We start from the raw sequence: 24,067 nt of genomic DNA, 5'->3' as shown, positions 1-24,067 counted from the left end.
CTTATGGATCTTTGGGAGTCCATAAAGCCTTGGAGGCACTGCACCACTTGGTTTCAGTCTTCGTATGACTTCCGGTGGAAATGGGGAGGCATTCAAAAGCGACGCCGTCTTCCTTACCACCTTGTTGGTGGGGTCCTTACTGATCTTCCGGTACATACTATCATTCAATAAGCTGTATATCTTATCATGATAGTCGTCACGTGACATTAAGACAGTGGCATTACCTTTATCAGCAGGCAGAACCACCGTTTCGGTATCTTGGCGGAGCATACGTAGTGCAGTCCTCTCTGCCACAGATATATTGCTTCTCTGTGGGCGAGCCTTCATAACAGCTCGACGCGTTTCGCGTCTTATTTCATCTGCAGAATCCGTAGAAAGTGTTCGAACAGCTTCTTCAACGGCACTGATGAATGCAGGTATAGGCAAAACCTTTGGCGTGAGTGCAAAATTCAGTCCTTTGCTTAAGACCATCATCGTAGCATCGTCCAAATCTCTATCCGTCATATTAATGACGGAGCGTCGAATGATACTTTCTTGCTGTGGAGATGGCTCAAGTCGGCTGAACTTTGCAGTCTGTCTTGATGTCGCTACCTCACGAACCCAGTCTGATTTGGCCCATGTTGTACCATCTATCCAGTTCCAAGAGTTGCTGGGTAACTCCACAGACATCTTCAGGTGCAGACGATAAAGTTCTTGAGAAACAAGATCCAGCTTCCTTCGTGTAAATCGGATCCTCTCCTTAACGATAGCAGAGCCAGCTTTAATTAAAATCTTATTCATGGAAGTCGATTTTATAAAATGTACTAACCTGGCAAACTTCGGAATAATGCCATAGTCACGGCACCTCAGTAAAAAACTTAAAGAGCTCAATAATCTCGCTCTCAAATGTCGTAGCTTGTCCAATCGTCGAACACATAAAACCATCTCCTCCCCGAAGAGGTACTTGATGTGAGTCTTCAGGTTTTCGCGGCGCAATGACTGCTCCATTAAGTTTCGGGAATGCAGCCGCATGTATTCTGCTTCTTCTTCTAATATTTCGGCTGTATACCTTTCAGCCATCTTCAGAGAGAGCTGTACGACTGACGCTCCAGCGCTCGCTCCATCCTTTTAAACTCGCGGACCGCGCCACTGCGCATGCGGCCACAGATAAACAAGGCGCCAGTGATGTTGATTGGCGGCAAAAACGTACAATATGCATAAGTTACGTCTGTGACTGCGCATTCGATCCATGCTGGGAGGTCGATATATTACTGGGAGCTGAACTGAAGCGACGTCTTTGTAAGTTCAATATTGAAAGTGCCGGATTCCATGATTTATCTAATGTGAAACCGCTGTCTCTATTAATTAAATTCTTCGTCAAGCGGATTTCAATGGCCTCTTTTACTACGGAGTCCCAGAAAGATGAAACAGAAGCCAGAATTTCGACATTTTCATATACCATAGAGTGACCAGAATCAATACGATGCTCTGCCACAGCCGATTTACTGGGTTGTAAGAGCCGAGTGTACCTGCGATGTTCCGTACACCTCTCTTGGACTGTACGATTCGTTTGTCCGATGTATGAAAGGCCACATTCACATGGTATCTTGTAAACTCCAGGCTTGCGGAGTCGTAAGTCATCTTTAACGGAACCCAGGAGTGCAGCCGTCTTCGCCGGTGGACGAAAAATCACTTTTACTTTATGTTTAGTGAGGATCCGTCCTATTTTGGATGAAAGGCTTCCCACATACGGCAGGAAAGCCATGGATTTAAATGTTTCCTCGTCATCTTCTGCATTCCTTATGGACACCTTAGGTTTTATTTGTAGTGCCTTACGTATCTGTTATGAAGAATACCCGTTGTCCTCAAAAACTCTCTTCAGATGTAAAAGTTCGTCTTTTAAACTACTTTCATCAGATATGACGTGTGCTCGGTGTACCAAAGTTCTTAGAACACTACTCGTCTGCGAAGGATGGTGACAGCTATTTGCATGTAAATATAAGTCCGTATGGGTCGGTTTCCGATATACTGCATGACCCAAAGTGCCATCTTCTTTGCGCCGAACCAAGACATCCAAAAATGGAAGACATCCCTCCTTTTCCATTTCCATTGTGAACTGAATTTGTCCATGGATAGAATTCAGATGGTTTAAGAAGTCCTGCAATTTGTCCTCGCCATGGGGCCCCACTACAAAGGTATCATCAACGTACCTCCAAAAAACTGTAGGCTTCAGGCTAGCAGACTCCAGGGCCTTCTCCTCGAAGTCCTCCATAAATAAATTGGCCACCAAGGGTGACAAAGGTCTACCCAATAAACGCAGTTGCCAAAATTTTACTACAATAAATGATGAATTATTGTTATCTCATGATAGTATTGCGTAAATTACATATACAAAGTCGTGAGAGAACGAGTTCCCCCAATATGCGATAGGTATCGTAATATGCGACACTGTCGCGTATTTGGATCCCCATACTGTCGCATATTAGGAATGTCGCCATCTTACACAAAGAATCACGCACTTGTTAACAACGTTCGTTGGAAAATGAACCTAATTGTCAATAATTATAGGTAATACCCTTAAAAATAATAACAATAAAAGAGTGCAGTAATATCCACTCACCTTTAAGCTGAAATATTGTCTCAACACCGATGTCGCAAAAACACCAAACACGAGAAATTTTGTATCAACCTCTACGTACTGTTTCCGGCTCAACTATGGCGTCTTACTCGCTGTGTCGTCGTCTGGCACACAGTACACGTGTTTAAGAAACTCTCCACCAGAGTGCAACCCCTATCATGAGCACAGTTGGAGTGTCTCATATTAGGGAACCACCGCATAATAGGCACCTTTCCTCTACCTAGCGTGCACGGGTGGCACCCTTTTTATTCTTTCTTTTCCTGAGTCATCAGCCTTGTAACAGGTTTAATGCGGCCTGCCACGAATTCCTGTCTTGTCCTAAACTCTTCATCTCAGAGTAGTACTTACAACCTACTTCCTCTACAGTTTTTACCCTCTAGGCTCACTCTAGGACCATCGAAGTTATTTCTTTATGTCTCAACCGATGTCCTACCATCCTGTCCCTTCTTCCTGACAGCTTATCCATATATTCCTTTCTCCGCTGATTCTGTGGAGAACCTCCTCTTTCCTTACGTTATCAGCCCACCTAATTTTCAACATTTTTCTGTAGTACCGCATCCCAGATCCTTCGATTCTCTTCTATTCCGGTTTTCCCACAGTCCATGTGTAACTACCATAAAATGCTGTGCTCCAAGCGTACATTCTCAGAAAGTTTTTCCTCAAACTATTGCCTGTGTTTGATACTAGGAAACTTCTCTTGGCCAGTAGTGCCCTTTTTGCCAGTACTAGTCTGCTTTCGACGTCCTCCTTGCTTCGTCCATCCTCGGTTATTTTGTTGCCTAAGTAGCAGAATGCGTTAACTTCATCTACTTCATGATCGCCAATCCTGTTGTTAAGATTCTCGGTGTTCTCATTTCTTCTATTTCTCATTAATTTCGTCTTTCTTCATTTACTCTCAGTGCATATTCTGTGCTCGACAAACTGTTCATTCCATTCAGCAGAACTTGTAATTCTTCTTCACTTTCACTGAGGATAGCAATGTCATCAGAGAATCTTCTCATTGATAACATTTCACCTTGAATTGTAATCCCACCTTTCTTTTACTTTCGTCATTGCTTCTTCGATGTTTGGACTGAACTGTTTTACACCATTAATAATCCCCTCACTTCGTTCTTTGTCTTTTCTTGTTCCCTACTAGGCTCTTTCACATATTGTATATTAACCCTCTTTCCCTATATCTTATCCCCATTTTTCTCAGGATTTTGAACATCTTACACTATTTTACATTGTCGAACGCAACATCAGTACTGTCTCTCTGATACCTTTATCTTCCCTAAGTGATCGTCATCTAAAAGATCCTCAATTTCCTTTTCCCTTCTTCTGTATATTATTCTTGTCAGCAACTTGGATACATGAGCTATTAAGCTGATTGTGCGATAATTCTCCACTTGTCGGCCCTTGCTATCTTCGGAATTGTGTGAATGGTGTTTTCCCGAAAGTCTGATGGTACATAGCCAGACTTACAAATTCTACACACCAACGTAAATTAGTCGTTTTGTTGCCACTTTTCCAAGCCATTTAAGAAATTCTGATGAAATTTTATCTATCCCTTCTGCCTTATTCGATCTTAAGTCTTGCAAAGCTCTTTCAAATTCTGATTCTAATAGTGGATCCTCTTTCCTTCCCTATTGACTCCTGTTTCTTCTTCTGTCACAACATCAGACAAGTCTTCCCCCTCGTAGAGGCCTTCAATGTGTTCCTTCCATCTATCCGCTCTCTCATCTGCATTTTACAGCGACACTAGTGCATTGGAAATCAAACATTAGAAACAAAAGAAACAAAGGTGTAATCAACACCTGCAGATCTTTAGTCGTCACATTAGGTAAGAAACGTCGAGTGCTTGTCACTCAAGTTGTACAAAAAACATTGAAAATTATAGCGTTAAATTACAGTTTACAACACAGATACTATCGAACACAATTCATGACGAATAAACACAATTTTAAAACATAAAAGGTCTCTGAGTATAATACTAAAGACTGTGAGTAACAACAAAGTAATATATATGACTGTTCTAGACGAAATTTAAATCCACCTTTGGAACTATAATTTAGTGGACCTTGTTGAGAAAATTAAAGGTCTCACTATCCTACACAGTAAAAAAGTGGATGTATTTATGTTAGAAGTTTATTTTCACACACCAGTTCTGACAGAACTAGTATACAAAGTTGGTGTGAAAGAAGATATAAGGATGGCTGCCCATACATGCTGACAACTACATTATTTTCGATTTCTAGGATCTCTGTACAGACAGTTACATGGCTTGGCAATGTGGTCTCCCTTCAGATATCTTTTAGCATAAGTCTTTATAGACCATTCAGAAAAGCTGTTTCTAGATGAAGAAGCTCTCAGTGTAACATTAACTAGTGGGTTAGATATGTAAACAATGTACTGTGTCTGTGTACAGTCACAGCCAGATAGCTCAGCGCATTCCTAGAACCCTAGAACATCTAGGCTCACAACAGTGAACATACAGTTCACCATGGAGCTTGGTGAAAACCCCATGAGCTTCTTACATTACTACAAATACACATAGTTTCAAAATTAACAAAAAATCTTCAACAACAGACACTGTAACACTTTTATGTTGGTATGGGTATCCAGTAACCCACAAATATGCTGTCTTCTATCCCATTGTGCATATCCACACCAATGTCAAGGGAGAGCTTCCAAAGAAAATTAGGCACAATTAAATTTACTGCAGCTAGTAACAGCACTGACAAAATTCTACACAAGAAACAAAGATGAAAAATCTTTCCCTACCTTTATGTTTTTTTTTTTTATGCAGTAAGACTTGTAACGAAAATAAGTTGTTCACTAGCACATATTAAGAAGTGTCATCCAACAATTTGGCCAAATTTCTCAGATCTGGCAACAATAACACTTTATTTTACATATTATTCAACAGCGAGGTTAAAACATATTTATTAAATAATAGTAGAGTTTATAAAACCACTTGCGCTGTCCACAAAATACTGCATATTGGTCAACCAGGCGAGGCTATATCATATAGACTGATGGAACATGAACGAAGCTGGAGATTACATAATTTCAGACACCACACTTACTGACACATTCTGAAGGTAGATCATACACACAAAGCCAACAAAGGTGAATGCTTAGCCTATCAGAAGCACTTAAATTAAATTAGCAGTTAGCTCAAAAACCCCACCTAGTAATGAATCATTTATTACAGCTGAGCACATCCCCACTCTTAAGCACCAGTCACTTACTCTCAGAACTCAAACTGAATGGTCTGATTCGTTTCCACAAACTTGTGTCAGAATACCTTACTTCGTTTTTCATTACATCCTTATTATATTCATGTTGTTGTCGTGGTCTTCAGTCCTGAGACTGGTTTGATGCAGCTGTCCATGCTACTCTATCCTGTGCAAGCTTCTTCACCTCCCAGTACCCACTGCAGCCCACATCCTTCTGAATCTGCTTAGTGTATTCATCTCTTGGTCTCCCTCTCCGATTTTTACCTTCCGTGCTGCCCTCCAATACTAAATTGGTGATCCCTCGATGTCTCAGAACATGTCCTACCAACCGATCCCATCTTCTAGTCAAGTGGTGCCACAAGCTCCTCTTCTCTCCAATTCTATTCAATACCTCCTCATTAGTTATGTGATCTACCCATCCAATCTTCAGCAATCTTCTGTAGCACCACATTTCGAAAGCTTCTATTCTCTTCTTGTCTAAACTATTTATCGTCCATGTTTCACTTCCATACATGGCTACACTCCATACAAATACTTTCAGAAACGACTTCCTGACACTTAAATCTATGCTCGATGTTAACAAATTTCTCTTCAGAAACGCTTTTCTTGCCATTGCCAGTCTACATTTTATATCCTCTCTACTTCGACCATCATCAGTTATTTTGCTCCCCAAATAGCAAAACTCCCTTACTGCTTTAAGTGTCTCATTTCCTAATCTAATTCCCTCAGCGTCACCCACCTTAATTCGACTACATTCCATTATCCTCGTTTTGCTTTTGTTGATGTTCATCTTATATCCTCCTTTCAAGACACTGTCCATTCCGTTCAACTGTTCTTCCAAGTGCTTTGCTGCCTCTGACAGAATTACAATGTCATCGGCGAACCTCAAAGTTTTTATTTCTTCTCCATGGATTTTAATACCTACTCCGAACTTTTCTTTTGTTTCCTTTATTGCTTGCTCAATATACAGATTGAATAACATCGGGGATAGGCTACAACCCTGTCTCACTCCCTTCCCAACCACTGCTTCCCTTTCGTGTCCCTCGACTCTTATAACTGCCATCTGGTTTCTGTACAAATTGTAAATAGCGTTTCGCTCCCTGTATTTTACCCCTGCCACCTTTAGAATTTGAAAGAGAGTATTCCAATCAACCTTGTCAAAAGCTTTCTCTAAGTCTACAAATGCTAGAAATGTAGGTTTACCTTTCCTTAATCTTTCTTCTAAGATAAGTCGTATGGTCAGTATTGCCTCACGTGTTCCAACATTTCTACGGAATCCAAACTTATCTTCCCCGAGGTCAGATTCTATCAGTTTTTCCATTCATCTGTAAAGAATTCGCGTTAGTATTTTGCAGCTGTGACTTATTAAACTGATAGTTCGGTAATTTTCACATCTGTCAACACCTGCTTTCTTTGGGATTGGGATTATTATATTCTTCTTGAAATCTAAGGGTATTTCGCATGTCTCATACATCTTGCTCAGCAGATGGTAGAGTATTGTCAGGACTGGCTCTCCCAAGGCTGTCAGTAGTTATAATGGAATGTTGTCTACTCTGGGGGCCTTGTTTCGACTCAGGTCTTTCAGTGCTCTGTCAAACTCTTCACGCAATATCATATCTCCCATTTCATCTTCCTACATCCTCTTTTGTTTCCATAATATTGTCCTCAAGTACATCACCCTTGTATAGACCCTCTATATACTCCTTCCACCTTTATGCCTTCCCTTCTTTACTTAGAACTGGGTTTCCATCAAAGCTCTTGATATTCATGCAAGTGGTTCTCCTTTCTCCGAAGGTCTCTTTAACTTTCCTGTAGTCAGTATCTATCTTACCCCTAGTGAGATAAGCCTCTACATCCTTACATTTGACATCTAGCCATCCCTGCTTAGCCATTTTGTACTTCCTGTCGATCTCATTTTTGAGACGTTTGTATTCCTTTTTGCCTGTTTCATTTACGGCATTTTTATATTTTCTCCTTTCATCAATTATATTCAATATATCTTCTGTTACCCAAGGGTTTCTACTAGCTCTCGTCTTTTTACCTATTTGATCCTCTGCTGCCTTCACTATTTCATCCCTCAAAGCTACCCATTCTTCTTCTCATGTATTTCTTTCCCCCATTCCTGTCAGTTGTTCCCTTATGCTCTCCCTGAAACTCTGTACAACCTCTGGTTCTTTCAGTTTATCCAGGTCCCATCTCCTTAAATTCCCGCCTTTTTGCAGTTTCTTCAGTTTTAATCTACAGTTCATAACCAATAGATTGTGGTCAGAGTCCACATCTGCCCCTGGAAATGGCTTACAATTTAAAACCTGGCTCCTAAATCTCTGTCTTACCATTATATAATCTATCTGATACCTTTTAGTATCTCCTGGATTCTTCCATATATACAACCTTCTTTTATGATTCTTGAACCAAGTGTTAGCTATGATTAAGTTGTGCTCTGTGCAAAATTCCACCAGGCTGCTTCCTCTTTCATTTCTTAGCCCCAATCCATATTCACCCACTACGTTTCCTTCTCTCCCTTTTCCTACTACCGAATTCCAGTCACCCATGACTATTAAATTTTCGTCTCCCTTCAGTACCTGAATAATTTTTTTTATCTCATCATATATTTCATCAATTTCTTCGTCATCTGCAGAGCTAGTTGGCATATAAACTTGTACTACTGTGGTAGGCATGGGCTTCGTGTCTATCTTGGCCACAATAATGCGTTCACTATGCTGTTTGTAGTAGCTTACCCGCACTCATATTTTTTTATTCATTATTAAACCTACTCCTGCATTATCCCTATTTGATTTTGTGTATATAACCCTGTATTCACCTGACCAAAAGTCTTGTTCCTCCTGCCACCGAACTTCACTAATTCCTACTATATCTAACTTGAATCTATCCATTTCCCTTTTTAAATTTTCTAACCTACCTGCCCGATTAAGGGATCTGACATTCCACGCTCCGATCCGTAGAACGCCAGTTTTCTTTCTCGTGATAACAACGTCCTCTTGAGTAGTCCCCGCCCGGAGATCCGAATGGGGGACTATTTTACCTCCGGAATATTTTACCCAAGAGGACGCCATCATCATTCAATCATACAGTAAAGCTGCATGCCCTCGGGAAAAATTACGGCTGTAGTTTCCCCTTGCTTTCAGCCGTTCGCAGTACCAGAACAGCAAGGTCATTTTGGTTAATGTTACAAGGCCAGATCAGTCAATCATCCAGACTGTTGCCCCTGCAACTACTGAAAACGCTGATGCCCCTCTTCAGGAACCACACGTTTTTCTGGCCTCTCAACAGATACCCCTCCGTTGTGGTTGCACCTACGGTACGGCTATCTGTATCATTGAGGCACGCAAGCCTCCCCACCAACGGCAAGGTCCATGGTTCATGGGGGGGATTATATTCATACTATACTTTAATACTGCGCGTTTTCGTTGTGTACTGTTTTTGATATTATATATCTTATGAACTGTAATTCATCATTGTAATTTAAAATGTGTGGCGCATGAAATGAGTGATGAGCACACGAACTGAAATGTGAGAGCTAAAGATACTGTTTGTGTTGATAGTATCCTTGTTCCTAACATCTGGTTTCCTACTGACTAATGTCTCTTTTAGGCGCTAGTCATATGTTTGCTGAAGATGGTTTAATAAGCTGAAAGCCCATTCGAAATAAACAAATATCAGTAGAACAAAAATACAGTTTCTTTGTTTTCCAACTTCAAACATGTTGTTTAGAAAAGTGTCAAGGAACGCATTATTTCCATGCCACAACTCGTTTTTTACAAAATCCTCGCTGTATTTAATCAAGGAAAACACAGGAAACTCTAAAGGTGCACTCCTTTAACACTGATACATGTATCAACAATGATGTACACTGATGTATCCCTGGAGTAAAACGTATGGGTTAGCAGCCTTCCACAGTGTAGGTGTACAGACTATCTTCACCTTGTGTTGAGATCCTATGTACAAGAACTTTCAGTGACCTCCACAAATAAAAGTCCAGTGGGTTTATGACCCAAGAACACATATGCAAAGAACTGGTTCAACCCTTTGTGCCCACCTGTAATGCATTCTGTTATTTAGAAGCCAATGGATATTAACATTGAAATGAGAAGGTTCTGCATCGTCCATGAAGTACATGTTTCACAACATTGTTAAAGTCACCTTTTACAGTAGGTTAGCAGCCTGTTCTCTGAAAAATCATTGCAAGTTTGCGTGTTGAGACTAGATGGAATAACATGATATCCTAACTAAAAGTCACCAAAAATGCCGGTTTAAACACTGACGCAAAATATTTGTGAATAATGTCCATCAACAGTTATTTGACGATTCATGTCCACACCCACAGGCTAAGTATGAAATTTCTCTTGTGTTTTTATTCCGGCCATTGACAGAAGTACTGGTACTGAGGAGAGCTGAATTTGCTCGCTTGCTTGCCTGGGTGCAAGTCGGTGGGACGAGGAAGTTTCGCAGCTGATCCAGGGGAGATTATGTGCATGCACGTGGAGCACCGTAATCAGAAATGGGTAAAAACCTATTGTGGGGAATTTTGACGCTTAAGAGGACAAATAATGCTCCAAGAAATTGCGAGAGTCAGAGAAGCTGAAAGATGACTTCTTACAGCTCTTCAAGTATCTATAATAATTCACAAATATTGAAGCGAATCTGAAGACATCTGCGACCTCATAAAAATGAGACACATCCAATGAAACAATAATGTTTCAATACCTTTAAAAATAAAGAAGGTAATATTTCACAGAAAATGAACATTTTCACAATGAACCTCTGAATTAACAACTTTGAAACACTTCATGCTGTTTCAACATACGATGTCTCGGATAGTAGAAGTGCACTGTAGCTATTATCTCTGAAAGCTTTGTAGCTGTATGCATTTTATTTCTTGATTCGTTGTGGTATTTATATTTTTTTCATCGTGCAAATATTTGTTAGAACCTCATATCCTCAACAATAATACTCCAATACCTCATATTTTGTCATACTTCTGCATTTATTAAATTAACATTTTACTATTTTCCAGTAACTTTATTCAAATATTACTTAAATTGATAATACAAAATCGTGATAATTTAATAAGTACTCAATCACAGGTGTTAGCAGACACCACTGTTGTGAAAGAGTGCCAGATGACACTTCTGACAAGCCTAAATGGTTACGTTTGGCTGCTTGGGGACCATGTGAAGCTACTCATGGGCTTCAAGTCCACAAACAACGATGAAATTTTTATGGACGACGATATGTTGTGACTTGGTTTGAAGAGCATTCTGTGGAGTTCGAGCGAATGATTTGGCCACCCACCGCACATTTATGGGACATAATCTAAAGGCCCAGTTCGTCCACAAAATCCTACACAGGCAACAATTTCGCTATTATGGACGGCTAGAGAGGCAGCATGGGACTTCCAAGGACTAGTTAAGTTCACACGACGTCAAGTTGCTGCTCTACACCAGGTAAAAGGTGCAGCACGATATTAGGGGGTATCCCACGATATTTGTCACGTCAGTGTAGGAATAACCTCGATACTAACGGAAACCTTAAAGTTTAAGAACATGGGTTGACTAAATCGACTTCATGCAGTATTTATGAGTTAGCTCTGACGATGTCTCCTGATTCTTAGCGAACTTGGTACCAAGGTGCTCACTTGGTACCAAGGACTTTAGGAAGCGGGCTGGACTAGCAGAAAGTGGCTCTACGTGCCGTCCCGATACCTAGGTCCCATAGTCAGCCGACTGCGGTCACTGGTGTGAGACTCTAAGGAGTAAAAGTTATCCTCTATTCTTAGAGCTATGGGAAACGTGTTTGTGTACATAGTTTTACATTACCTCAATGCTATAAACTGCTTTAATACTTAGTTATAAATACACTATTGGCCAGTAAAATTGCTACACCATGAAGATGACGTGCTACAAACGAGACATTTAACCGACAGGAAAAAGATGCTGTGATATGGTTTTCAGAGCATTCACACAAGGTTGGCGCCGGTAGCGACACCGATTTCTCAAACACAAACAGCAGTTGACCGGCATTGCCTGGTGAAACGTTGTTGTGATGCCTCGTGTAAGGAGGAGAAATGCGTACCATCACGTTTCCGACTTTGATAAAGGTCGGATTGTAGCCTATCGCGATTGCGGTTTATCGTATCGCGACATTGCTGCTCGCGTTGTTCGAGATCCAATGACTGTTAGCAGAATACGGAATCGGTGGGTTCAGAAGGGTAATACGGAACACCGTGCTGGATCCCAACGACCTCGTATCACTAGTAGTCGAGATGACAGGCATCTTATCCGCATGGCTGTAATGGATCGTTCAGCCACTTCTCGATCCCTGAGTCAACAGATGGGGACGTTTGCAAGTCACTACTCTTGATGAACTGTGGTACCGTGTTGAAGCTGCATGGGCAGCTGTACCTGTACATGCCATACAAGCTCTGTTTGTCTCAATGCCCAGGCGTATCAAGGCCGTTATTACGGCCAGAGGTGGTTGTTCTGGGTACTGATTTCTCAGGATCTATGCACCCAAATAGCGTGAAAATGTAATGACATGTCAGTTCTAGTATAATATATTTGTCCAATGAATACCCGTTTATCACCTGCATTTCTTCTTAGTATAGCAATTTTAATGGCCAGTAGTGTATCACATTGGTATACTCCAGTTTGGAGAAGATCAGCAAGTGAGCTAGTGGCGTATCGTAGTGCGGAGCAGACAAGGCATGGAAACCCAAGCAGGAGAGCGCCCGTGTGAATGTGCAATCTCTGGGGTTCTGCTTCACAACTTTGCCATGCGTAGTTTCCAAGAGAAGATGAACACAAGGCAAAATAGTAGACCTACACTTTAATTAATCACCACAACTAAGTTGAAATCTTGCATATGGTGTTTGGAATATCGTTGACTACCGCGACGTGGCTAACGTTCACGAAAAGTATTAAGAAGAACAACCAGTTTGAGAACCATTTGCACTCCACTATGAAAAAAAGGTTCAAATAGCTCTGAGCACTATGGGACTTAACTTCTGAGATCATCAGTCCCCTAGAACTTAGAACTACTTAAACCTAACTAACCTAAGGACATCACACACATCCATGCCCGAGGCAGGATTCGAACCTGCGACCATAGTGGTCGCGCGGTTACGGGAAGACGAGAATTGGTCGTATGTTGGATGAGCACAAGGCAGTTCGTAATTTACAACATTAACAATCCAGTAAGAAAGAAAGAGACATAACGATGCGCTTAATTTACGTAGTTCGGTTCTTGTCAAGGGAAGAGATGACGTTCTGAGGCCTGGGTCTCTGAATAAAGGCAATTACCTTGAAATCATTCAGCTACTCACTGAGTTTCACGAAAAACTGAAACATAATTTAGAAAATTCTTCCGTGTTTACAAGTGTGTCAAATGTAATACAAAATGACCAAATTGCCTGTGTTTCAAACACGCTCATGAATAAAATAAGAATGGGGAAAAGAGAAACGAATTTTGTCTCAGTTATTCTAGATGACGTAACGGTTGTAACTCCTCAGAGGTTAAGTCTTTCATTACGTCATAGCTGATGGTGAACGTCATGAAAGATGCTTAGAATTCATAAACATCTCTGAAGACAGAACAGCCATGGAACTATATCGCATTGTGGTACAACTGATTCACGACTAGAGTTATGATGGAGCTGCAGTCATGGCTGGTCATTTGATTGGATTGCAATCTACGGTGGAATCACGTTTTCTCTTGCAACGTTCGTTCACTGTTTCGCTCACCCACTGAATTTAGTGCTATCACTAGCTGGACCAAACATCAAAGTATGCGGATGTTTTCTTTCACTCTAGTCTCCCTGCTTTCCAAGTTAAACCAAAGGAACTAGAGCTCTAGATGAGGAAGTAAAGAAGTGTCTGCCACTTCATGGTATCTTGCCCCTCGTTTTGTAAAAAACTTATGCGAGTATCGGAGTGAACCGGTTTCACTTGTCAGGAAGACAATAGCTCCACGTGAGATGTGGGACGAAGATACCTTTACTGCTGCCCATAGACTGGTAATCATGAAGTAATGATTCAGTTTCAACTTCCTTTTTCGTAATTATGCTCGTATTTTCCGCCTCACTGATGCATTATTCGATGTCTTTTCCAGCCAAAGCACACGATATTAGTTACAAAAAAATTAATGAATTCAAAGAAATGTTGAAGACCAAACGTGACGGATTTGAAAGAATATGGTGAAGAGTAATTAAAGGCGAACAGATGGATTAACAAGTAATTAGATAATAGCCATAATGCTAAAGTCAGATTGGAAACAAACTTTAGAGGAATCTATTGCAAAATTTTTGACACTACATGGGCAGTTACAAGATGATTAAGTACCTTGGAATACTTTTCATTTTTGGAAGTTTTAAACGTGCATAATTTTGATCAATATAAAACAGTTTTCCCTGAATTTGCGTTTCAATCACTAAAGGACTGTTACGGATCATTTTTAATTTTTCCTGCTTCAGAGCACAAGTAGTGGTTATGTATATTTAAGACGAAATGCACCATAAAATTGCTGGAGATTTGTTGAGGTTTATTAAGTTAATAGGACTTCGACCAGCACTGTACGACATCTTTAAATGCTGTGAACTTATTTTGGCTATTCCTGAATCCAGTATGTCAGGTGGGAGAAGTTTTTCAACCCTAAAAATGATAAAAACTATGTACATAGTTCACAAATTCCAGAAAGGCTTTCAAACTTAGCTCTGTTGTCAACTGAAAACTATCTCCTGCAGCAGCTCACGTCTTAAACTGAAATTTACCCATCTGATGTCTTAACCTGAAATTTGCCACCTGGTGATCAACGAATTTGCCAAAATGGAGAGGATGATTCAGATTCATTACATTTAAGATAACTCCAAATTTAAGAACTTTTATTCTTTTATTATCTTAACGAAAAGTTCAGTACACGTGCTGCAAGTAAACTATTTAATACATCAGTTCACCAGTGTTAAGATCTCCTGTAACATAAGAGGAACACTGTATTAGCATTGCTAATTTATTGGAGCTATTTAATTGATGTACATCACATATATGTTATATAACGCTCACTCACTCATTCGTATGAAAATCAACATTAACTGAAGTCCGCTCTACTCACCGCGAAAGAAGTCAAGATAATCTTGCGATGCTGCAGTACACAGCCAACAGTGACAAGCTATCGTCGATAGCGTGGTGCTTCCGCACCACTGCACGGAATACAAAAGTGCACGTAGTCTCGCATTGCGCTTTTGTCAACTGACCTCGTCTGTGTTCGACTACCTTCGGCGATGCTCGGCCGTGGCTTCTGCGAACTCGCAGCCTTGCTCTGGCGTAGCCGACGACCTTCGGTGTGGTCGGTCATGGCTTCTGCGAAATCGCGCCGTTGCTGCGATTTCCGTGGACTTGTGAACTCAGGGAAGTGGCTCACTGAGCAACGTTATTTTATTGTGTACAAACAGTAAGGGTCATCTTCTGCGTGTTGAGTTGCTGTTTTAACTATTGGTTTTGTCTTGTGCGGTATATCATAGACTTCTCACCTTCTATGAAGCGCTGTCTTTTCTGCAATCGGCGAACTCAATCAATTATCTATGATCTTTCTGTCGTCGGCGACATCTTCTCAGCCCTACGGACAGAATGACCATTGTTGGCATAAGCGTACTATGGTCAAGGCATGTTACTTTGCAGGCGAAATTACCTGTATAGAGTCTTCTGTATTATTTGTTGTGTGATAACAAACACAAAATGTTTACAGCACCTTCTCCTATACGTTTCCGATTATATGGATACAAACATAGCACAAACTGTGACGTCTCAGTCCATTACTACATAAGCCAGATGGAACTTTCAAATTTTCATGTACCTTACAGCTTACATGTAAGAAATTTTATGTAGGATATGTACCTAACAACTAAGGCGTCCTAAACGCCTCACACGAATTAAATTAAAATGCAGAAGACTGACGTTTAAGGACTAGAGTCGTGACATCAAAAAGCGGAAATATCCCTCAACAGCAACAGATGCTGTCACAGTCATTCTTTGAAATAAAGAAGAACACTGGATACGTACTCCTTCACCAGTCAAATATTTACTGTTATTCTGGAGGTTCATGTAGTCCAAAGAGATCATTAAACTTTTACGTTTAATACGTATTTATTTGTCATCGCTATTGCGCATCTACTATCAGCTGACTGGTTTCGGTCTATTCAACCATCCTCAGATCTGCGGTCACCACAAAATAATCAGTTACAAGTGAAACCAGTTCATTTACAATCGATGCACAATCATGACGTAAAACAAACTGCCATAAACAACGATTAATTTTCTTGTTCGTATTTTGCTTGTATCAACTGGGCACTAACTATAAGGAAACAATATTTTATTTTGAAAGTAAAATCACCAAGTGATGAAAGACAAGCTATCAGAAAACCTGATTAACTGGGAAATTACCCCAGGTGGAAATACGAAACGGAATAAAAATGATTGAATTACAGCTGAATGGAACAACGCCAGGCAAAGCTCTATAGAATATAACCACTGTGTCATTTGCTTTAGTGTGGGTACGCTTTGAAAGTGTTTGCTTCTGCTGTATTTTAGTCACTTCCGTGTGAAAAAGCAGCAACTTCTATTTCGGGAAATATCACTCTGCTTAAGAACTTCGTGTATTAACATATCACACATTAAAAAAAGTTTTGCATCACGCCAGTTTCCGCAACTCCTAAAGGTAGACGTTTACTGTGGATATTGTATCACAGACACAGTCACTTTGACTGTTCAGAGATGTCACTAAACCCGGCCAAAGATGTAAACAACCGTGCATGGGCAGCACCTATTAGACGGAGGGGTTCCGACAGCTGATCACTTCCAGTCATTCCACCAGGAAAGAGGTACACGGCTCGTGTTGTCTGTAGTTCACCCATGCCTGAACGGTCAATACCGCGGTTCGATCGCGTCCGCATTGTTACTTTGTGCCAGGCAGGGTTCTCAACAAGGGAAGTGTCCAGGCGTATCGAAGTGAACCAAAGCGATGTTGTTCGGGCATGGGGGAGATACAGAGAGACGGGAACTGTCGATGACATGCCTCGCTCAGGCCGCCCAAGGGTTACTACTGCAGTCGATGACTGTTACCTACGGATTATGGCTCGGAGGAACCCTGACAGCAACGCCACCATGTTGAATAATGCTTTTCGTGCAGCCATAGGACGTCGTGTTACGACTCAAACTGTGCGCAATAGGCTGCATGATACGCAACTTCAATCCCGTCGTCCATGGCGAGGTCCATCTTTGTAACTACGTCACCATGCAGAGCGGTACACGTAGGCCCAACAACGTGCCGAATGGGGCACTGAGGATTGGCATCACGTTCTCTTCACCGATGAGTGTCGCATACGCCTTCAACCAGACAATCGTCGGAGACGTGTTTGGAGGCAACCTTGTCAGGCTGAACGCCTTAGACACACTGGGGAGTTTGGTGGCCAGCGGAAGTTTTTAAACTCAGAAGAGTGTTCCTGGAGCCACTATGTAGCAATTCTGGACGTTTTTGGTGTCCCATTGTCCCGCTAGAATTGTCTAAGTCCATCTAAATGCACAATGGACATGAATGGATGCAGTTGATCAGACAGGATGCTTACGTACGTGCCAACTGTCAGAGTCGTGTTTATACGTATCAGGGGTCTCATACCACCCCAACTGCACACGTCCCACACCATTACAGAGCCTCCACCAGCTTGAAGAGTCCCTTGCTGACATGCAGGGTCTATGGATTCATGAGGTTGTCTCCCTACCCATATACATCCATCCGCTCGACACAATTTGTAACGAGGCGGTCATCAATAGTCCAACGTCGGCGTTGACGGGCCCAGGCGAGGTGTAAAGCTTTGTGCTGTGCAGGCATCAAGGGTACAAGAGTGGGCCTTCGGCTCCGAAAGCCCATATTGACGGTGTTTCGTTGAATGGTTCACATGCTGACACTTGTTGATGGACCAGCACTGAAATCTGAAGCAATCTGCAGAAGGGTTGCACTTCTGTCACGCTGAACGATTCTCTTCAGTCGTCGTTGGACCCGTTCTTGCAGGATCATTTTCCGGCCGCAGCGATGTCGGAGAGTTGATGTTTTACCGGATTCCTGATATTCACGGTACAGTTGTGAAAAGGTCGTACGGGATAATCCCCACTTCATTGCTACCTCGGAGATGCTGTGTCCCATCGCTCGTGCGCCGAGTATAATACCACGTTCAGACTCACTTAAATCTTGATAACCTGTCATTGTAGCAGCAGTAACCGATCTAACAACTGCGGCAGACACTTGTTGTCTTATATAGACGTTACCGTCAGCAGCGCCGTATTCCGCCTGTTTACATATCTTTGTATTTGAATACGCATGCCCATACCTGTTTCTTTGGCGCTTCAGTGTAAGTCCATGTTGCCCTAGCACAAAATCAACCCCAAACAGTAACCAACGGATAAGTTGTTTCATAATACTTCTACACATTCGAGGGCACATAAACAGGCTGCCTTTCGAACAATGTTAAGTATAGTCTGGGAAATTCCGTTGAGTAGGGAAGCTGAAATGAGAGAATTGGATATCGTCAGATATCTTGCCCAGGTGAATGCATATCCTGTTAAGATCGTTAGCGACATACATAGAAGTCTCGCACAGGGAAGTACTAAAAATAGGCTAAAGGGTAGCTCGCTTCTGACACAGGATGAGGGTAACGAGCATAGAAGGTTTTGTAAAATATCCTGTTACGGTCTAATCTCCGATAAGGTAAACAGGTGGTTGAGAGCTTTAAATGTCACACCTTTCATTTTTCATTCCCAAAAGCAATCGACGACGTTTCATACATCAAGAAGAACGGCAGGTTAGGTAATGCGATAATACGTGGGTATATGATATTGACTGCCCGAAATATGATGCCAGATACGTGGGTCACGGACAGAAGTTTCAACATCAGGTACAAGGATTACTATGCAGTCAATAATTCAAAGTCAGCTCTGCCTTTTTATCTATCACTCAACCATACTTTACAGGATGTTAGGGAAGATGTAGATATTATTCATGTACAACCTCAAGGCACGATACTTAACATCTTAGAAGAAATTGGGATTATGAAATGTAAAATTAATTATTCTGAGAGGGTACTTAATGAACAAACCGAGTTAAGGCACAGCGGTATACTTAATTATTACATCCAATGCTTTCAGGGTATCACAGTGCGGTAAAAATTGATCTCCTTGTTCCAAATAAAGGGCCTTTGGTGAAGGGAGGGGGGGGGGGGGGGGGGGAGGCGGGAGCTGCAACATTTACACCGCAGCAAGTTTATGGGCTTACTTATTGGAAGTTACTATGTGTTTTATGCTTTTGATTTTTTTTAATATTTTGGTTTTCTTTAGGATTTTACTGATATGGTCAAGGCTTCTGTGAGCAACGTTCCTTAAAAATTTTTCATTGTACATTTTTATTCTACGGCAATTCTTAATGCGATCAGTTGTGCTCTAACTTAGCTGCTTCTACAATAATTGCTGGTAAGCTATAAGAGCTTTGAAGTTTCCTTCCATTTGTATTAGCTGTTTTAGAACTTTGTACATGTAGAAATTAGTGACAATTTGAGACTATGCTCTCTAAGCGTGCTATATGAATCCTTGATGGACATCGGAGGAATTACGTCAGTTTCTTTCGTTCTACACTACTACTTGGTTTGCAATGTATTCAATTGCAGACGCGGTAATGCGTAATCAGTGCCTCGGAAGTTAGATTTCGTAGCAGCAGATGACAGTTTGTGGTTTCTGTTGTGTCGACAAGTGGTGCCGACACAGTGTTTTTTGAGGGGGCCGAAATGCACGCTATAAGAGCACGAAGGATGGCGTGAAGTCTGAAACAGGATACGTAATGAATGCTGTAAAGAAAAGTACGTAACTGCAGTAATACTTAACTTTATTCCATCATAGTTGTACATCGCTCTTGAAGATACAAATGCGACTCTGTAGATACATGAAGTTACTAATGGCGCCTTGCTAGGTCGTAGCCACTAACTTAGCTGAAGGCTATTCTAACTGTCTCTCGGCAAATGAGAGAAAGGCTTCGTCAGTGTAGTCGCTAGAAAAGTCGTCGTACAAGTGGGGCGAGTGCTAGTCCGTCTCTCGAGACCTGCCGTGTGGTGGCGCTCGGTCTGCGATCACTACCAGTGGCGACACGCGGGTCCGACATGTACTAATGGACCGCGGCCGATTTAAGCTACCACCTAGCAAGTGTGGTGTCTGGCGGTGACACCACAGTTTCTTAGACCTGTTGTTGGTGGCTACATTAATTTAAGCTGTGACAGCGCGACGGCGTGAGCAGTCCCCTGGTTACGGGAACATGGCCGCTCCCGCTGGCATTCAAGCTTCATACCGGTCTGAAGGGTATCTATGAAGCACTGGTGAGTAGCAAACTTTACTCAGGGGGTTACACTGTTTTCTCCACTAACGACAGGTGTGCAGTCTATAACCCATTTTTTTGGACGTCTTCATGCGGATCCATGTGTGCGCGCCCCTAAGCCTGGACCGTTTCAGGATTTGTAATGGGGGATTTGGGACATCGGGCCGTTAATTCTTTAACGGTGGTTTCCGCTCTTCTAATTGGGGACCCTTAATCTTTTATGTAGGTCCCTCTCTACAAGAGGCTTTCTGGCAAACCTAGAATTCAAGAGGACATTGTATTCCATTTCATGTACCAAGGGTGCACTACTTTAACATATTTTAACCTACGTTAATTTTAGCTATGCTTCCTTTGTGGACTCACATTTTAATGTACGTATAGGGCATTTTTTCTAAGAAGTTCTGTTGGTTCTGTTTAGCTTAGATTGTCTTAACCTTGTGAATAGGTATTATTAAACTTTCAAAAATTTTGCAGATCCACCTGAACATAGGGCATTAGTAATGAAGGCGGGTTGTGCTTCCCTTTTAAAATAAATAATTTTTACAACTGTAGCGGATTTTATCATTAACACTCACCAGAGGTTTCAGTTAAAACAAAATAGCTTAAATGGCTCCACCGCTAAACAAGCAGCAGCTAGAACATAAGCAATAATGAAGGCTACGAACTATCAAGTCCGCCTTTTTTCAGCGTAAACAACTAGCACTAGTATTCAATCGACAACGTTAACCAAGATGGAGCCTATGACTAGTAGTCAATATTTAATAGAAAACATGTATATACGTTAAGAAAAACACAATCAATTACAATTAACCTAGTCAGTAGCATCCGTCCGGGCATATTTCTCTGTCCAGATGACGATACAACCCATTTCAACCACCTTCTAAATCAGTTTACAGAATGTCCATAATCGAAGTTCACTGTCACAGAACAGGTTAGGTTTCTAGGGACCAGGAATATGTTCGTACGTTCTGTATAACGAAACTCTCCTTCACACAAACCAAACTGACTCGATGCCAGCCCAAGGTAATGTGAGGCGCTGAATCCCGTGAACGATTCCAATTTCTCGCCGGCTCGAGGCTCGTGGCACAGTAATTGCGTAACCATGAGTCTTTTACCAAAGGTTACATAAATCATGTAAATTAAAAAATGTAACCGTTTTAGTTCTTTCACCTTATTTTATTTATGTGGATAGTATGTGGATAACATACAGTAAAAACGGTATTTTAGATTTTAGCATTGACTCCCTGTACTGTGTACTCCTTGGTACTGTATCCTACAATGTAAATACAGTGTTGTACGCAGGAGGGATCACTATGTCGTTACCTCCTGACTTTGTATGTTCCATTTGGATGCTACGTTATTTTGTAAAACATACCATTTCCTGTAATGTAAAATTGATATTTTTATACTTAAAAAAAAACTATCAATAAGTGACAATGGGTGCTAGAGCACCATAGAAAACTAATAGGTAACCATATGCGCATTCACTTATGTATGAGGGTGACACGTACCAAAAAGTCCTATTGACTACTAAACGCAATATTTGTCACTGTAATTGAATCAGTCTTTTGCAACAGTACACCCGTAGGCTAATATCAACAAGGGTACTTGTTGCCCATAGTCTGACTTTCTGTTCAGAAGTTGTCGTGCCTTTTGGCACCATCTTGTGTGACCAGTTACGGTTAATAACAAGGGATGTCTACAGGGTGTTACCATAAGAGTGTGCAAAAATTTAACATGATATAGAGGATGCTCCACTGAACAATATAACGCAGGGAACCTAGGGTCGGAGAAGACAGCTTAAGGAGATAATGGGAATAAAATCACGTTGTTGTTTGCTTTTCTATTTACATTAGTTACAGTTAACAGCAGATACCGTCATGAACGTACCACTTGTACTGTATCTTACAAAAATGTGCTGAAACTGACGGCCACTGGGGTCTGAAGCACGAGTGACTGTAGATACCACCACAGGAAATAATCAGGGTGTCTTCGCAGGCGCCGGCCAAAGTGGCCGAGCGGTTCTAGGCTCTACAGTCTGGAACTGCGCGACCGCTACGGCCGCAGGTCCGAACCCTGCCTCGGGCATGGATGTGTGTGATGTCCTTAGGTTAGTTAGGTTTAAGTAGTTCTAAGTTCTAGGGGACTGATGACAGTTAAGTCCCATAGTGCTCAGAGCCATTTGAACCATTTGAATCTTCGCAGGCCATGGAGTTGGACCTCCCCTTCCATTCAGCGACTAGGAAATACAGCACTTAGATGGTTGCTGACATCCACACTGAAGTGAAGAGGGGCACCGTCATGTTGTACCCAGATCCTCTCACGAACAGCGAAACGTACATTCTCCAACAACTCAGGTAGAACTCTTTGCACGAACCTCAAGTACAGGTGGCCATCCAGAGGCCCAGGTGGAAGATATGGCCCATTGAAGTTGTCATCTACAGTGCCGGTCCAGATATTCACAGCAAAACGTCTTTGATGGTGTGACTCTGCTACAGCATATAGGTTTTCCTCACCCCACACAAGGCTGTTCCTGCTGTGCGAAATATCATCACGATCAAATGAGGCCTCGTCAGTAAACAGCACGATTTGGAGGAAATCGGGTCCGATCAATCCACTGCTGGAGCAACCACTGACATAATGTGACTCTTGGTGCACAGTCAGTCACAAGTATTGCACGGACTCGATTTGGGTGATATGGGAGTAAATGTTGTTCGTGGAGTACTCGCCACACGCTAGTATGTGCATCGCCCATTTCACGCACAATACGACGAGTACTTGTAGTGGGACCCGCTGCAATACGTGCAGCACCTCCTCTTCAAAATCGGGTGTGGAAGTGGTCCTCATGTTGCCAGATCCCTTGTTTCTTCTTTCCGACGAACCAGTCTCCCGTATTCGTCGATCGAGAGAAATAAACACTCGTCGTGACGGATGATGCTTGTTAGTAAACCGTTCCCTGCACAGCCTTTCAGCAGCGAGAGCATTACAACGTACTGCTCCTTACACAAGGTGCATGTCAGCGAGTTCTGCGAAACTGTACCCTTGCTACTCCATCGTATTGTACTGTACGTCTCTGAACAGCACTGAGTAATGACTAGGTCTTGTGAGTTAACGAGCATTTCTCTCTCATTTAAGTGTATGGCCAAAAGAGTCGGCCTTCAGGAATTGTGCAACGAACCTATCGTCCAGGACCGGATGCCAAAAAGGGAACAGATTCACCACAAAATGGGGAAACTCACAGGCAATAGGTTGAGGCCTAAGCTCTGGAGTGTGCGAGTGAGACCGACGAGAACCTACGTCATAGGGAGACCCAGTAGAAGGCTTTTGTGACCAAGGAGACGTACCTAAGATCGGCCATAAGGGGAAACATTTATGAAAACTATTTAATTCTGTAGTAGTGCAGTGAATGAAGCCACAGTAATTTTAATCTGCCATCCTACATAAATTTTCATGGTGATCCCTATAAAACTTGAATATTGATCATATCTGTAACAGTTTAGGATTTACTGTTTAAGTGAAATTAACAAGTTTTGTAACAAAGACCCGAATGCTAAAATCTGAACGCTTTGGTCTATCTTAAGAATCGACATTTCATATAGAAGCGCATCATTAAAATGACAAACGTTGTATACATAAACTCAGTAACTTTATTTCTTTACAAGATACAGTAGATTTAAATTATCAGTATTTTCAATTAAGCATCACATCATCATTTCCTCCACACAAAACACAATGAACGATGAGAGCATGACACCTTATTGAATCATTATGTAATAGAATATTTGTTGTAAGGTTTAGTACATAACACTTA

The 24,067-nt window shown here is 41.6% G+C and overlaps 1 protein-coding gene across 1 annotated transcript in view; it reads right to left on the bottom strand.

Moving 5' to 3' along the window:
• LOC126234564 (uncharacterized) overlaps window positions 1–15,082 on the bottom strand; it is a 54,190-nt gene extending 39,108 nt beyond the window's left edge. The window contains exon 1 of the mRNA XM_049943267.1: window positions 14,962–15,082. The gene's annotated coding sequence lies outside the window, so the exon portion shown is untranslated. The remainder of the gene's footprint in view (window positions 1–14,961) is intronic.
• Between the last annotated feature and the right edge of the window lie 8,985 nt (window positions 15,083–24,067).

This window comes from Schistocerca nitens, chromosome 2 (assembly GCF_023898315.1).
Source record: "Schistocerca nitens isolate TAMUIC-IGC-003100 chromosome 2, iqSchNite1.1, whole genome shotgun sequence".
Classification (NCBI taxonomy): Eukaryota; Metazoa; Arthropoda; class Insecta; order Orthoptera; family Acrididae; genus Schistocerca; species Schistocerca nitens.
This window is presented reverse-complemented; position numbering and strand designations above follow the sequence as displayed.